Source organism: Gorilla gorilla, chromosome X, assembly GCF_029281585.2.
Source record: "Gorilla gorilla gorilla isolate KB3781 chromosome X, NHGRI_mGorGor1-v2.1_pri, whole genome shotgun sequence".
Taxonomy (NCBI): Eukaryota; Metazoa; Chordata; class Mammalia; order Primates; family Hominidae; genus Gorilla; species Gorilla gorilla.
This window is the reverse complement of record NC_073247.2, coordinates 77,747,978-77,764,632: the sequence shown is the minus strand read 5'-3', so window position 1 is coordinate 77,764,632 and position 16,655 is coordinate 77,747,978. Positions and strand designations below refer to the sequence as shown.

At 37.8% G+C, this 16,655-nt stretch overlaps 1 pseudogene; it reads left to right on the top strand.

Annotated features, from left to right (window-relative positions):
• Positions 1-7,813: 7,813 nt before the first annotated feature.
• LOC101138979 (eukaryotic translation initiation factor 4B-like) lies at positions 7,814-11,903 on the top strand (annotated as a pseudogene).
• Positions 11,904-16,655: the final 4,752 nt, after the last annotated feature.

The following is a 16,655-nucleotide window of genomic DNA, read 5'->3' as shown; positions in this document are numbered from 1 at the left end:
ATAAAAGACTACAAATAGGGTGCAGTATATACTGCTCATGTGATGAGTGCACCAGAATCTCACAAATCACCACGAAAGATCTTACTTATGTAACCAAACACCATCTGTTCCTCAATAACCTATGGAAATTAAGAAAAAAAATGTAACTTCTTTGAGAAATCGCCAAACTGCTTTCCACAGTGGCTAAGCTAATTTACATTCCCACAAATAGTGTATAAGCATTCTTTTTTCTCCACAGCGTCACAAAGGCAAAATTTAAATGGTTAAACCATTTCACAATAATTCCTGTGAGAAAAGGTTATAACCTATAATTTACCTTAGAGGAGATAAGCATGCATTTGTTCTAACAAATGTTCATTAATATTCAAATTAAACTTGGGCTCGCCTGCCAATCTTTCAATGAAGTACAAATGTATTTTTAATTTTATGAGTTCTCTTTTGTAATTGACTTAACAAATTAAACTTTTCACATCCACAAGGAATAAAAGAGAGAGAGGGTGAAGTAGAAAGAAGTATTTTTCTTGAATTTTCATCAACATTGAATATAAGCCAAGATTTTCATTGACATTGACCATGAGCCAACCCTTCATGTTAATTCTGGACATCAGTCTGTTGTTGAATGTTAACCATTACATACATAGATATCATGTGGTTAATGATGCTCCAGTGGGTTCTGGTTGGTTTTATAGGTAAATCAGACCAAAAACTTTGTTAATAGCAAACTAGATGGCCTTCGGAGTTTCCTTCTAGCCAAATATTGGTGATACTTTCCCGCTGTGGAATTTGGATTATATTAGATCATACTTAAAGTTAATTCTATATATGAAGTTTGTAGTTTATTAATCTGATACAAGATGTCTCTTTCCATATCCTTCAAAGGAAGTATAGATATGTTAGTTTGATATACACCCACTGGCCTAGAGACTTAGTTGTTCTGTCAGCCTTCTATGAAGTATTTTTCTACCCCTTTGATTGTTAGCAAGGAATCTGCATTTGTATTATCTTGGTTTGCAAAGATTCTTGTACTCTCAAGTTTAGAAGAGTATTAGTCTGTATTTCCAAAATGTTACAGTGATACCTGTGTGGACTATTGACTGATGGAAAGGTTAAAAGGAGTTAAATTTTAAGTTTGGAATAATCAGAGTAATGGGATAATTCTTATGAAGAAAATTAAAAATGTTAACTCATAGAGGTCAATATATTATTAGATGTGTCTTCAAAATTCTACAGACATCTTTCTGTCTTGCTTCATTTTGACAATATGTAAATGTTGCTGGGAATATGCAACCTTTGCCTTGAAATAACAAACCTAAGACAAAAGTACTGCAAGCAACAGCAGCTATTAACATAGGTGCCAGTTCAGTCTTTCGAAGAGTTTTTATTCTTTCTTTTCTGTAAATTATTAATTATAGCTATTCTATAACATTCTTGGCTTAGATATAAAATGATTATAATATATAGTCCCATGAAGGTCAAAAGAAAAATGTATTAATTATCATTGTGCTTAGATGTATCTCTTATAACATTCCTCTTTATTGGTTTCCTTAAATACTGAGCATGATGTCCTTATTAAAGTGTTCTCTATGATTTGTTAGATTCTCCAGTTTATATTGAGTTTGACAAGTGGAAATTATGTAGTAGACATGAACAGAAAAAGGTGTATTTATTGATTCCGCGTATTTTCTGGCTTATAGATGCCCCATCTATGCTCATGTCCCATAATTGTTCTCTTTCCAAGTTTATTCTTATCTTTTAGGTCAGAGCAGTTAGACAGCATGTATAAATTGTGTGTCAGAATAAAAAAGATAGCTGCCAAGGAAAGCCGAACATATCATCAGTTCAGTATATATTGTGTTTTCTTTTGTTTTTATACTTTTAAAATGATAACAGGCTAACTTGCTGTGGCACGATCATGATAGGTGCATCCTAGTTGCTGGCTGTTGGTTGCAGGTTACTTCTGTCTGTATCCTTAAGGTGGTTCCAGCGATGTCATTGAGAACTAATATAGGAAAAATACCAGTTATTCTAAGGCTCTAAGTAGCCTAATAGAACTTACACCTCCCCTGGGATTCTCCTAGAATAAATTGGAAGAAATCTCTCAGCTCCACCTTGCTAAAGCGCCATGGATCTTCCATAGAGGTTCTTTATGCAAAAGATTAGACTGGCCAGAGGGAACAAAACCATTTCACGTATGATTTCTGTTATAATTAGGAGCTCCCAGTTCCATCTTTACTGGCCTCTTGCAACCTAAGATTGTAGGGTTTTTGTTTTAAGTCCTTAGAAGACAGAATATCTTTTTTTTATTATACTTTAAGTTTTATGGTACATGTGCACAACGTGCAGGTTAGTTACATATGTATACATGTGCCATGTTGGTGTGCTGCACCCAATAACTCGTTATTTAACATTAGGTATGTCTCCTAATGCTATCCCTCCCCCCTCCCCCCACCCCACAACAGGCCCCGGTGTGTGATGTTCCCCTTCCTGTGTCCATGTGTTCTCATTGTTCAATTCCCACCTATGAGTGAAGAAGACAGAATATCTAATCATAAACAATTTTCTTGCAGGATGCTATCTAGGTATACCTCAGACAGGAACTCTTAAATTATTGGCTTGACTCCTCAGACTTGATTAAACAACTTAGAACCAATAGATAATAATTAATGGCTGATGTTTATTGAGCACTTACAATGTGCTGGATACTGTACTAAGTGCCTTACATGGATGATCTTATTTAATTTTCAGAAAGTATTTCTATTAGACAGGCTCTAATATTATTCTCATTTCACAAATGAGGGAGTTGAGTTACGGCAAGTTTAACTGTTTTGTACAAGGTCACATAGTTAATATATGATAGACTCAAAATTCAAATCCAGGTAGTAAAGTCATTGACTACAGAGCTTTGCCTTGCATTTGAGTCGGCCCTCCTTCCCACTTTTGATTTTTTTGGGTAACTTTTAATTTTGATATAATTGAAATAGAACATTTATGAGAATTCTACAAAGGACTCCCATACAGCCTTTACCTAAATTCTCCAATTTTAACATTTTATTTATCATTTTTTTCTCTCTCTCTCCATCCTCCGCTGACACATACAAACACTTCTTTATGAACTTTTTGAGAGTAAGTTGTAGACATGGTGCCTGTTTACCCCTAAATAGGTTAATGCGTGTTTTCTAATAACAATGACATATTCTTACATAACCACTGTACAATATCAAAATCAGGAAACTTAGCATTGACTTAATACTATGTCTTAATTCCTATTTCTAATCCCTATTTTCTAATTCCTAATCCACATTCAAATTTCAGCAATTTCAGCAATTGTCTCACTAATATTATAGCCACAACCACACCCTCTCCCCTGTTCTCAATCTAGGGTTCAAGTCAGGATCATACACAACATTTTGTTGTTATGTCTCTTAATTCTCTTTTAATATGGAAGAGTTCCTCAGCCTGTGTTTGTCTTCCATGACTGCGATATTTTTGAGGAGTACAGGCCAGTATGTTTTGTAGAGTGTTCCTCACTTTGAGTTTAGTGTGGTGTCATGGGTAGAATCAGACTGTATGTTTTTGACAGTAATATAAAGACGTGATGCTGTGTTCTTGCTGCATAATATCAGAGGCACCCGATGTCAGTTTGTCTTATTACTGGTGATGTTAACTTTGATCATTTGTTTAAGGTGATGTATTCATAAGATATACTTATGGAATAAGATATATTCCAAGTTTATCCACTCTTACTATTTTTTCTTTGTAATTAATAATAGTAGGGAGATACTTTTGAGTCTATACAAATTACTCAAAATTTTACCCATTAATTTTAGTATGTATTGAGGACTCAACTGAATCATGTATTACTGTGATGGTTGTACAACAGTAATTTTCTAGTTACATCATTCTTCTGTGTTTTTATTTTGCATTCTACTACAAGGAAGAGCTTTTCTTTCTTCCCTGTTTATTTATTTATATCAGCATGGAATCATTGATTCTTATTTAACTCAAAGGGTTATAATTCATTACTAGACTGTACCCATTGATAGATATATCCTCATTATTTTGAGCATTTACTTTTGTCATAATAGGATGTTTCAGGCTCAATTTGTACTTTGCCTGCCCAGCCCTGGAATCAAGCATTATTCCCAGGAGGTTGGTTTTCCCATTTGCTCTTCAGTTTTATCTGACCCAGTGTATACTTGAAACACCAAGCTTTTAGAATGTCTTGATGTAGATACTCAGAAGCTAAAACATAGGGACAATTCCAACTTGTCACTAATTCTTCTAAACCTCCCATTTAAATGCACTGGGTCTTTTTCTTTTTCCACTTTGATGCTGAGCTCCTAAAATATTTATGTTTAGTGAAAACCTTTCTGACAAAGTACAATTAAAATTTGGTTTTGTTTTTTACAACAAAGTTTTTTGGCCATTGCAACACTCAGGTAGCTAATGGCAATAAAATGTGGGTCTCATTGCAGGTCATTACCAGTCACATCTGGGGCTTCAGCTTTCAAATGTGCTCATCAATATTTCCATATTCCAGCGGAGGAGATGCTGTAACATTCTGAGATAATATGGTGGAGGATGGGTAAAAAAAAATTTACCATGCTTGTTGCTATTATTTCTCATACCATTGTTAAATATTCTCAATAGGAATCACATCAAATATGATCTGAGAAAGACCAGATGTATGAAGAGGTACATAATCAAGTATCATTTCCTCTAACACTCCTATTTAGATGCAAATATTTAAAAATGATCATGCACTTGTTGAAGACAAAAATGAAAGTCTCCTTGACAGTGTCTTACCTATTTGAAAGATGAATCCAAAAACTTAGTTTCATCTATGAACCCAGCAGATGGAGACGATGGGTAAGCAATCTTGTCGGCAATGTGTTGGTAATTTAATAGGGGTTACAGCTATGTTAAAATGTGAGGGCATGTCTTATTTTTAACTAAACAAGTAATGCTTTCCTTCAATTACAAAAATAAATTTATTGGTACTCTGCCAGTATATTATGCATTTGAGTTTTTTTCTTAGTGGTGGCAATGGTACTGCTCTCTATATTCTTGTTCAGTTCCCTTTATGACCACCAAAACACACTTGCAAAATAACTATTCTGACCTGTTATTTTGTGGCTAAAGAATAGAACGATGACAACCAGCCCATTAAAAATATATTCAGTAGTATGATGATTGAAGAAATAAGGTATTGAAACAAAGCTTACTTAATATAAAATATATGTATAAAATTAACACTTTTGCAATAAACAATGACTAGTTAAAATTCTAGTGAAAATTCCTTTCCCCCAAACAACAAAAATTTAAATTAGCAAATACTATAAATGTAATAAGAAATATAGAGTAACTATTTGGGGAAAAACATTGGTCTGCAAATTTGAGATTTTCTATAATTGTTAAAGGAAATAGGAGAATAAACATGTATATCATTTTCAAGTGTATTTTATGGATGGCAGATATTTGGGTATGTTCTGAGGAGAGTTACCTGTTTAGACGTCTATGTCTCGGTGACGCCTATTTGGGTAGAAGGAAGGGCCAAGTGAAGAATCATTAAGTCTGGTCAGGGAGGTGGAAGTTTTAGAAGAGGAAATCTGAGAAGGAAATGGCTGGAGAAGACTTCCAGTGGAAGATCATTTAGGAGGCAGAATATTCTGAAATATATTTTGAGGGTATAAAGAGGAAACCTGAAGAGCTAGAATCTTTTGGGAGAGATAATGTGTTTGAGGGAATGGTAATTACAGATGTAAGCAGGGATATCGTAAAGCCTGGGTACTATAAAGAGAAGTAAGCCATTAAATCAATTGTATCTGGGAGCTGAGGTGTTTAAGAAGCAAGACAATGGGAAGGACATATTATTGGAGAAGAAGGTATGAATGGTAAACTTCTGTTCATGAATTAAATGTTTACAGGTATTGGCTGCTAAAGCCAACAGCATAAAAGCCATCTACCTGGGTGTTGGCCCAGAAGAGTGGCATACGTGTGTTGTCTTCATCACATCCATCAACTGAACAGAGGTGCAGAATGCTAGCAATAGGCACATCTGAAAAACAGTGCACCAGAAAAGCTTTCCTAAAGACACCAGAAAGAAGTTTGTGGATCTCAGACTTTATGACATCTAGAAAGTTGTAATAAATGTTATTTGTTTTTTAATTTTATTTTTATTGATACATAATGGAGGTATATATTTTTGGAGTACCTGTGGTAATTTAATAAACTCATATAACTTGTAAAGATCAAATCAGTGTAATTGGGATATCCATTATTTTAAATAGTTTTCTTTATGCTAAGAACATTTGAATTATTCTCTTCTATGTATTTTTATCATCATTCTTAGACAGAATATTTTTTTTTTTTGAGACAGGGTCTCATTCTGTCACCCAGGCTGAAGTGCAGTGGCATGATCGTAGCTCACTCTAGACTCAAACTCCTGGGCTCAAGTGATCCTCCCACCTCTGCTTCTCAAGTAGCTGGGAGTACAGGCGTGACCAACCCACCTCAGCCTCTTCCAGGTATTTTGAGACACACAAGGCCAGGTACAGTGGCTCACAATTGTAAGTACTCCCAGAGCTTTGGGAGGCTGAGGTGAGTGAATAACCTGAGCCCAGGAATTTGAGACCAGCCCAGGAAACATAGGTGGACCCCCAACTCTACAAAACATTTTTTCTTTAATTAGCCAGACACAGAGTACCTGTGGTCCCAGATACTCAGGATGCTGACGTAGGAGGATCGCTTGAACCTGGGAGGTTGAGGATACAGTGAGTCATGATTGTACCACTGCACTCCAGCCTGAGCTACAGAGCAAGACCCTGTCTCTGGAAAATATAAAAGAAATACACAATAGATTATTGTAAACTACAGTAATAAATGATAATTAAACAACTACACGTTAAATCTTAGAATCTAAATTAACAATTCAGCTGTTAGAGAAGCTGTCCAGTTACATGTGTTTGACAGTTTTCTAAAATATAAATTCAAAAAGAATGTGGAAAAATGTGGTTATCTAAATTAATTATCCTATTGAAATTGAAAATTTAATCCTATGATAAAACTAACCTCTGCTGTATCTGTATGCTATTTCAGTGGAAATTTTAAGCTACAGTTTAGCTTTTTTATTCTTCTTTTTTACAGAGCCCTCACACAACTTAAGTTGGTCAAAAATATGAGAAACAATCCGGGAATTATTTGAGTTCTCTTAAGACTTCCTCCTTTACCTGAAAAGCAAATCATTGTCCAATTCTACTTCTTTCCCAGTTGAAACTGAGGTGTCTGTTTAATCCCTGCACCACAGAATGGAAACATGGCCTGTGAGCTGTAAATCCTGACCCTTGAGGTACTATTACATTGCTGTGTTATTTGCTACATGCTATACAATCTCTCTAAATGATACATATATATTGATAAAAAGTCATGTATGTATGATATTTACATATATACACGCATTATATATAGCTAAAATTTATATGTGTATATATAAACAACTTTATAGAGATAATAATTTATAGGCTGGGCAGGGTGGCTCACACCTGTAATCCCAGCACTTTGGGAGGCCAAGGCGGGCAGATCACTTGAGGTCAGGAGTTTGAGACTGGCCTGGCCAACACAGTGAAACCCCGTCTCTACTAAAAATACAAAAATTAGCCAAGTGTGGTGGCACATACCTGTAATTCCTGCTACTACGGAGTTTGAGGCAGGAAAATAGTTTGAACCCGGGAGGTGGAGGTTGCAGTGAGCCAAGATGACACAACTGCACTCCAGTCTGGGCGACAGAGTAAAACTCTGCATCCAAAAAAAAAAAAAAAAAAAAAAAGGAGAGAAAGATAATTTATATATCATAAAATTTGTCCGATTTTAAGGGTAGAATTCAATTTGTGGTGGATTTACTGAATTGTGTCACCATCACCATAATCCCATCTTAGAAGATTTTCATCAATCTAATAAGACCCCTCAGGGCCATTTACTAATCTACTTGCTGTCTCTATAGATTTTACTCTTCTGGCCATTTCATATGAAAGGAATAATACAAGTGGTCTTTTGTGTCTGGCGTATTTCACATAGCATAGTGTTTTCATCTATGCTGTGGCATAGATCGTTACTTCAACTCTTTGTATTGCTGAATAATATTTCGTTATATAGATATACTACATTTTACTTAACACATTAATCAGTTAATGGACACTTCTGTTATTTTCCAGTTCTTTGCTATTATAAATGATGCTGCTATGAACATTCACAGGAAAATCTTTATGTGGAAATGTGTTTGCGATTATTTTGCATAGATACCAAAAATGGAATTGCTGGAAGTAATTGGAATTGACTAGAAAACATTATGCTTAACTTTTTAAGAAATAGCTAAACTATTTTCCAAAGTGGATATACCATTTCACATTTATTTATTTCAGCAATGTATAGGGGTTCCTATTTTTTTCGCATCCTCACCAACACTTGTCTGTCTCTTTTGTAATAGCAATTCCAGGTGTGATGTCTTTTTTTTCATTAAATTGAAGTGATAGAATTGTTGTCCTGTGAGAATGTTTGGATATCGTATTATATAATATTCAAATAAAATGAAAGGAGAATTTGTGGGCACACTATTTGTTAGTTGACATAAACACTGCAAATCATCTGTTGATATTATGTAACTAATAGATATGCTACAGCCCATATAATGTGAGCTCTTGCAACATGTAGGATTAATATTTTCCTGTGTTGATTATTTCTCAGGAAATACCCCAAAATATCAATTCAGGATGTACCTATGAGTGAAGATTCACTGGCCATTGGTTTGGATTTAGTGGTACCAGATTTCCAAGAACTAATGATCCAGGAATTATTTGGAGAGGCAACTATAAATATTTCTTTGGAGTTGGTGTTTTCTCCTTTCCATGTCAATGCTCCAATCTTGATTGAAGACAAACTAGATACTCAATGTAATGTTATAATGAACAGGTACAAAATCTCTTTCTTCTTTAAACCGGGGGGTTCTCCACATGTTTTTAAAGAGAATGCTTACTTTGTAATTTTTTTCATAATCTGGAAATCACTTTGGATAGAGTGGAAGAAAGGCAGGAATATATCAACAGAAGCTTGTAGAGACTTTGAAGGGTACCTCTGCGCACTCTTTCACTTCCCTTTCTGATAAACCAAGAAACACTATTTACGATGGTGATTGGGATTTGGAAATCCAAGTATATAGCTAGTGAACCTCAAATCTAGCTGAGAAGTAGCATAATTCTATGATACATCCCTGATTGTACATTTGAATATTGATTCAATGTTTACTTTGAAACCTTAACCAATCAGACATTTTTTAGGAGAAAACTAAATTATGATCAATATCTTATACTGGGTCTTAGCTCTGATGTATGATTTGTGTTTCTGAAGAAATCTGTATATTGATTTTCAGGCATATTCTTCTGAGGTTAGAAAATTACTTGTGGCCAGGTGCAGTAGCTCATGCCTGTTATCCCAGCAGTTTGGGAGGCCAAGGCAGGAGGATTGCTTGAGTTCAGGAGTTTGAGACCAGCCTGAGCATAACAAAATGCTGTCTCTACTAAAAACACAAAAATTAGCTGGTCATGGTGGTGTGCATGTGTAGTCCCAGCTACCCAGGAGGCTGAGGTGGGAGGATTGCTTGAGCCCAGGGAGGTAAAGGCTGCAGTGAGCTGTGATTGTGCCACTGCACTCCAGCCTGGATGACAGAGTGAGACCCTATTGGGATGGGAAGGGAAGGGGAGGGGAGGGGAAAGAAGGAGAGAAGGGAAGGAGGGAAGGGAAGGGAAGAATGGAAGGGAAGAAGGGGAGGGGAAAGAAGGAGAGAAGGGAAGGAGGGAAGGGAAGGGAAGAATGGAAGGGAAGAAGGGGAGGGAAGGGAAGAAGGGAAAAGAAGGGGAGGGAAGGGAAGAAGGGAAGGGAAGAAGGGAAGGGAAGGGAAGGGAAGGGAAGAAGGGAAGGGAAGGGAAGAAGGGAAGGGAAGAAGGGAAGGGAAGGGAAGAAGGGAAGGAAAGAAGGGAAGGGAAGGAAGGGAAAAAGGGAAGGGAAGAGAAAAAGGGAAGGGAAGAGAAAAAGGGAAGGGAAGGGTTCTTCTTAGTCCAAAGTATAATATATTATAGTGAGGGGAACAAAACATAATTAAGGAAACATTTCCCCTGTACTTGCACTCCCATGTATTATCATTGTTTCTCATATACCACAGATGCACTCTTTGACAATATATTTGGTATTTGTTCTTTTGTGATCTTCTAAAAATGAAAGCCAGGCATTGGTAGTGTAAAACCCCCCCTCCCCATCTTATATCTGAAATTAACTCTGTAAGTAGGGTGAAACCTCCTGCTTGGCACAAAACTATAGGAAGAAAAAAAAAGTCTTCATTTCCTGAAACTAGGAGGTTGTGGGTGCTTCAGCAGAAATACTACTAAATTGGAGCCACAAAGTCACTATTGTCAGCAAATCTCTACCCATGAAAACCTTGAGTAGCATGTGGAGGAAGGGAGTCTGCCTGAATTTCACCTTCATCAGCAGTGCTTACATTTGTCTGTTTACATGCTTTATCATTTTATATTTGTGTTATTCCCTGCTACTGACCCTCATTTATTGCCCAACCACAGTGAGAAAAGCTTCCTGAGAAACACACCCAAAACTCTTTCCCTCTCCCAACATGGTGGCCTCAGCAAAAAAGAAGAAGGAGAAGACTCTCCCTAACATACTTTCTGGCTGAGGATGGGAGGATTGGTGGAGGAAGCAGCTATGTTTCCAAACCAGTCCCCTGGGCTGATGAAACAGATGACCTGGTAGGAGATGTTTCAACAACTTGGCACAGTAGTGATGATGATGTGTATAGGGTGCCTCCAATTGACCGTTCCATCCTTCCCACTGCTCCACGGGCTGCTCGGGAACCCAACATTGACCGTCTTCCCAAATCACCACCCTACACTGCTTTTCTAGGGAACCTATCCTATGATATGACAGAAGAGTCAATTAAGGAACTCTTTCGAGGATTAAATATCAGTGCAGTGCGTTTGCCACATGAACCCAGCAATCCAGAGAGGTTGAAAGGTTTTGATTATGCTGAAATTGAGGACCTAGATTCCCTGCTCAGTTCCATGAGTCTCAATGAAGAGTCTCTAGGTAACAGGAAAATTCAAGTGGACGTTGCTGATCAAGCACAGGGGAAAGACAGGGAGGATCGTTCTTTTGGCCATGATAGAAATCGGGATTCTGACAAAACAGATACAGACTGGAGGGCTCGTCCTGCCACAGACAGCTTTGATGACTAAGAAGTGATGATATAGCTTTGGAGACAAGTATCGAGATAGTTATGATTCAGACCGGTATCACGATGGGTATCAGGATGGGTATTGGGATGGCCCACACTGGGATATGGATTGATGTGGCAGCCAGGATCGCTATGATGACCAAGGCAGCACAGACTATGATAGACGCTATGATTCCCGGATAGGCAGTGGCAGAAGGGCATTTGGCAGTGGGTGCCACAGGGATGATGACTATAGAGGAGGCGGGACTGGCTATGAAGACCAATAAGACAGACAGGATGATCGGTCATGGAACTCCAGAGATGATTACTCTCGGGATGATTATATGGGTGATGATAGAGGTCCCTCCCAAAGACCCAAACTGACTCTAAAGCCTCGGAGTGCTCCTAAGGAAGATGATTCCTCTGCTAGTACCTCCCAGTCCAGTAGAGGTGCTTCTATCTTTGGAGGGGCAAAGCCCGTTGACACAGCTGCTAGAGAAAGAGAAGTAGAAGAACAGCTACAGAAGGAACACGAGAAGTTGCAGCATCAGCTGGATGAGCCAAAACTAGAACGACGGCCTCGGGAGAGACACCCAAGCTGACAAAGTGAAGAAACTCAGGAACGGGAACAGTTGAGGACAGGAAGTGAGTCATTGCAGACTGGGACCTCCACCACATCCGGCAGAAATGCACGAAGGAGAGTGAGTGAGAAGTCACTAGAAAATGAAACACTCAATAAGGAGGAAGACTGTCACTCTCCAACTTCTAAACCTCCCAAACCTGATCAGTCCCTAAAGGTAATGCCAGCCCCTCCACCAAAGGAGAATGGTTGGGTGAAGTGAAGTTCTAACCCTCCTGCTCAATCTCAGAGCTCAGACACAGAGCAGCAATCCCCTACAATTGGTGGGGTAAAGTAGCTCCAGCTTAACCATCTGAGTAAGGACTAGCAAGGAAAGACGAAAATGAAGTAGATGGGATGAATATCCCAAAAGGCCAAACTGGGAATTCTAGCCATGGTCCAGGAGAGGGAGGGAACAAAGACCACTCGAAGGAGTCAGATAGGAAAGATGACAAAAAGGATAAAGACTCCAGATCTGCACCTGAGCCAAACAAACCTGAGGAAAATCCAGCTTCCAAGTTCAGTTCTGCAAGGAAGTATGCTGCTCTCTCCATTGATGGTGAAGATAAAAATGAGGGAGAAGACTAAGCCGAAGAGACCTCAACATCCTGTGCTTTCTCCTAGTTTCTCTCCACCCTGGAACATTCGAGAGCAAATCAAACCTCTATCCAGACAAGACAAAATAAAACTCACCATCTCCTGGAGACCTTTCTTACCTTATTTTTTTTAAAGGAAATTCTTATTCATGCTGCTGTAGCCTTTAAAGTACTGAAGTAACTGGAGAATCACCAATATAGCCAGAGAGAAAGAGACTAGAGATTTTTAGTGGAAAAGTTGTGGTGCATTATGTCACCATGCAGTTGCCAGTGTGATTAGTGCCTAGGGGCCTCAATTTAGCAGAAATGGTAAAGACAGTGATATAACATTTGGAATCTGGTTGGGCAGTAGGGGAGGGAGGTATAAGGGAAAATGTGAGATTTCTACTGTTTCATTTTTATCCTATTGTGGCATATATGAATTCTCAAACATTATCTGAATAAATTTTCCACTCTTGGGAAGGTAGATTTAGCCTCAAGTTGTTTTAGTCTCCAGCAGGCTGCCAGCAGCTCCTCCTATTTAATCCTGACTTTGGAGGCCAGCCTAGGGGGAATTCCCTCATTTTTGTTTTGTTTTGTTTTTACCACCCAGGAGTTGGGAATGAGTCTATAGGCCATAACGAATAGGACTGCATTCGACCAAAATAAATGGGAAAATCGTGGTTTGAAAAGAAGCTTTTGGGAGGTGATGAGTCATTTTGCACCAGGTAATAGGGGAAAATTGTGTGACCTCCAGCAAACACGTGAATGGTTATTTCCTGGAGCCAGAAGCACTTGGGGGTCATAGCAATTCCCAATGTTTTGTGTGTCCTGGTTTTCCCTTTCTAAACACTCTGCTTTTTGAAAGTTCAAATATATCTACGTTCTGTTGAAACCTTGAAACTTTAAAAATTTAGACTCTTTTCATCATCTTAAGTTCTTCATGCGACGCTTAACCTCCCAAAAAGCAGTCTCTAAGTACAGAGATGATCTCTTGGGCATTCTCTCTCTCAGCCATGGAGAGCTGTGAAAGGAAGAATCTCTGCTTTTCCCAAGCAAATCGGTTTCTTGCCTTTTGGTTCTCACACCCTGCCTGCTCCTGATGCTTTGACCCCTTTTATAGATCTGAGTGCTCTAGAATAATGGATGGTCTTGGGTGGTGAATAAAGGTGGATAAATAGGGGCAGGGACAGGTAAATTGGGAGCCTTTCTTACAACCTTGATGGGGTTTTTCCCCCCAAGTTTTCTTCTCCACTGAAATGCCACACCAATGCTTGTTGGATTTATGAGGTGGTCAGACTAATGTGTTGTTCTTTCTTTTTCTTTTTCTTTTTCTTTTTTTAAGCTTCCCTTGAGAGAATAAATGGTAATGGAGAGAACTGTTTAACAAGGTCCTGGTTTCTCTTGCAACACAGTAGCTAAACTTGCCTGCTTTTATGTTAATTTTTGTAGGGATCAGCTTGGTAGACAGTATCACCAGAGAAATGACATCTTGATCTTTGTTTACAAGCCCTTCTCCCATCAGTCCTAGATTAGGCCCTGTTCAGCCATGCAGGGTTGTTGGTTTATGCATGCTTCAGCAGTGGGCATAATGAATATAATTTACCCAGCGCACAAAGGTGTCTACCAAGTGAATTTAAATAATTGGTGTGGATTGGCTAGTAGCTAAGAAGTGGGCTTTTAAAGATATACTGAAGATTGGAAGGTTTTTAAAAGAAAAAAAACATAGATTTTAGGTAATGAAAAGCTAGAATTTGCCATCTTCATGTCTACTCTCCTTCCAAATAGTTGTATCCAAAACTGTTTTTCCCTCTCCTCTACCTTGCCTCCCTGTTAAAAAAGAAATGGGGATTAATTAATGGCCTTCTCCTGAATATATGTAAAATTTGTAGAAAAATATCTTCTATGAAAATAATTTGTAATCTGTAGACTTATTACCTGGGAGATGCCTTGAGATGTAAAATCCCATCTTTTGTGTTGTGGGTTTTTTGTTTTCTCCAAATAAATATGATCTTTCAAGTTCAAAAGAGAGAGAGAGAGAGAGAAAGAAACAAACAAACACACCCAAAAGGGGGCCATGTGAGCTTCCTTGGCCTAATGTCAAACTTAAGTGTGGACCAGCCCCTCGAACCTGTGCCAAAATGTACTACTTTAAGCAGCAAAATAATCATCACTCTTCAGGGCACTGAGTTGCCTCAGAAGGCAACTAGTTTGGGATGATTATTAGTTGGCCATCAAAGCTGAGTTCAAGTTCTACTAGACTGAGAAAGCTACAGGGAAGACTAAAGGCTCCTGACCTATTAGAATTTACTGGCATTTTGAGCTCTTGAAATCAGGTTAAATAATAGTTGATAATAATACCATAAATGGTCCTCACAGCACCTCCTTTTAATAATGAATGGCACTATAAAATGAAGTCAAGATCTATATCATGGGGTAAGGTAAAAATATGCAAATTTTTTACACTCTGACAATTGATATAAGTCCTACTCCCCAAGTCTTGTGGCTCTCATCTACTGATGAGATTCAGACTGAGTGCTGTTCACTAGGAGGAATACAGTCATTTCAAAGCCTAGGTTGCATATATATAGAATCTCATAGATAGAAGGACCCTAGAGGTCATTTGGACTAGCCAGTTACGTTGTTGCAATATCTCACATTTCATTTCTGATTAGGCAGTGAAGTGATTTGTCATCTTTACCTGGCACCACATAGGCAAAAAGGCATCTTGTGGGCTGAAAGTTTTCCCAGGTTGAAGAGTGCTTCCTATTCAGGATTCCTAGGGAACAGAGTAATCTGGTTTTGCCTTTATCCTTCTTTTCTGGACCTCTTCAATTTGAAAACTCTGGTATTTTACTCGACTGTGGTCCACTCTGGCTAAACTATAACAAGTTAATTACATACTGAAATCTTCTGAATAGCAGTAAGCTTTATAGTCTGGAAGTGAAATATCTATAACTGGAAAATACTATATGGTTTGTGTTTTCTTGGTCAAGGAACTGCCATAATCTAAGAAATGTATTGTCTGTGGTATTTTCTCAAAGATTGTCTCCTGGCTGCTAGATTACCATTTTTTCAATTCACCTTCATCCTGCTGGCAGCAGTGCTTGTTGATTCCCCACCCCTTTGCTTTTCATTTACAGGATGAGATGCACAGGCTCTGTATTGGAAGCTAATCTGGCAGAGCTAGTCATTGCTGTCTAGGAAGAAAGTGAATTATGACTCTTACCATGTCAGTGAGGTAAGCTTATTTTTGAGACTTTACTGTACTTGTGTGTATTACTCCAAAAGAAGAATGGTATATGACCACTGACACTGAGGATATTATTCATCCTGGAATTCAAGAATACTTGAATTCTTATCTCAGCTTTTCTACTGATTTCGTGTATATGGTGTCTCTGTCTTGGCTTTCTGAACTAGAATGGAAGAAGTTATTATATCCCTCTTTCCCATAGTAATATCACAATTTATTTGTTATGTGGTGTTTTCCTTTGCTCCACTTAAAATTTGCCAAAATGAAATGAGCCATTGTGTAGAATTGTAATGGTTTTGTTAATAGTTCTTCATGTATCCAAAGTTCCTCTTCTTGTTGTATTATCCCTCAATATTGTGTACAAAGCCTTTTCTCCCTAAGTAACCTAAGGCTTAGAATTTAAGTTGTGGTATTTAGAGGATTTTGTTTATAATTCTTTCTCTTTTTTTTCTTTTTAGCCAGTCAGTTCTGAACTTCCAAGTTTGATGACAAAGGAAGCTGAAACTTTACTCAATATGAATGTCATGACAGAAATAGATGTGTAAGATCCATTTTTCTACTTTTCTTTATTGCTTTTTTATATATCACCTAGTTGTAAGGCCCTGTGTTGTACCTGTACAATGAAGATTGAGGTAATAGCAGGTTATTCGTCGGATAACTTTTCAGTTAAGTGAATGAAGTCAGATGACTTATGGTATGCCATCCATATCTTCTTATTGCTTTACTCATGCTTTTTCTCCTCTGCCTTAATATTGACCAATTAAAGTCTAGTCTCAATTAGTAAAAATTTTTTTCAATATTTAATTGTTTTGCTATGCATACAAGATATGTCAGAGACCTGTTTGGTGAAGTAGAAATTCTTTGTTCACACATTTGCAAATGGCTACTGATGAAGTAGTTAACATATTCTTCTCTTAAGTAAACTGTTGTTTTTTTGGC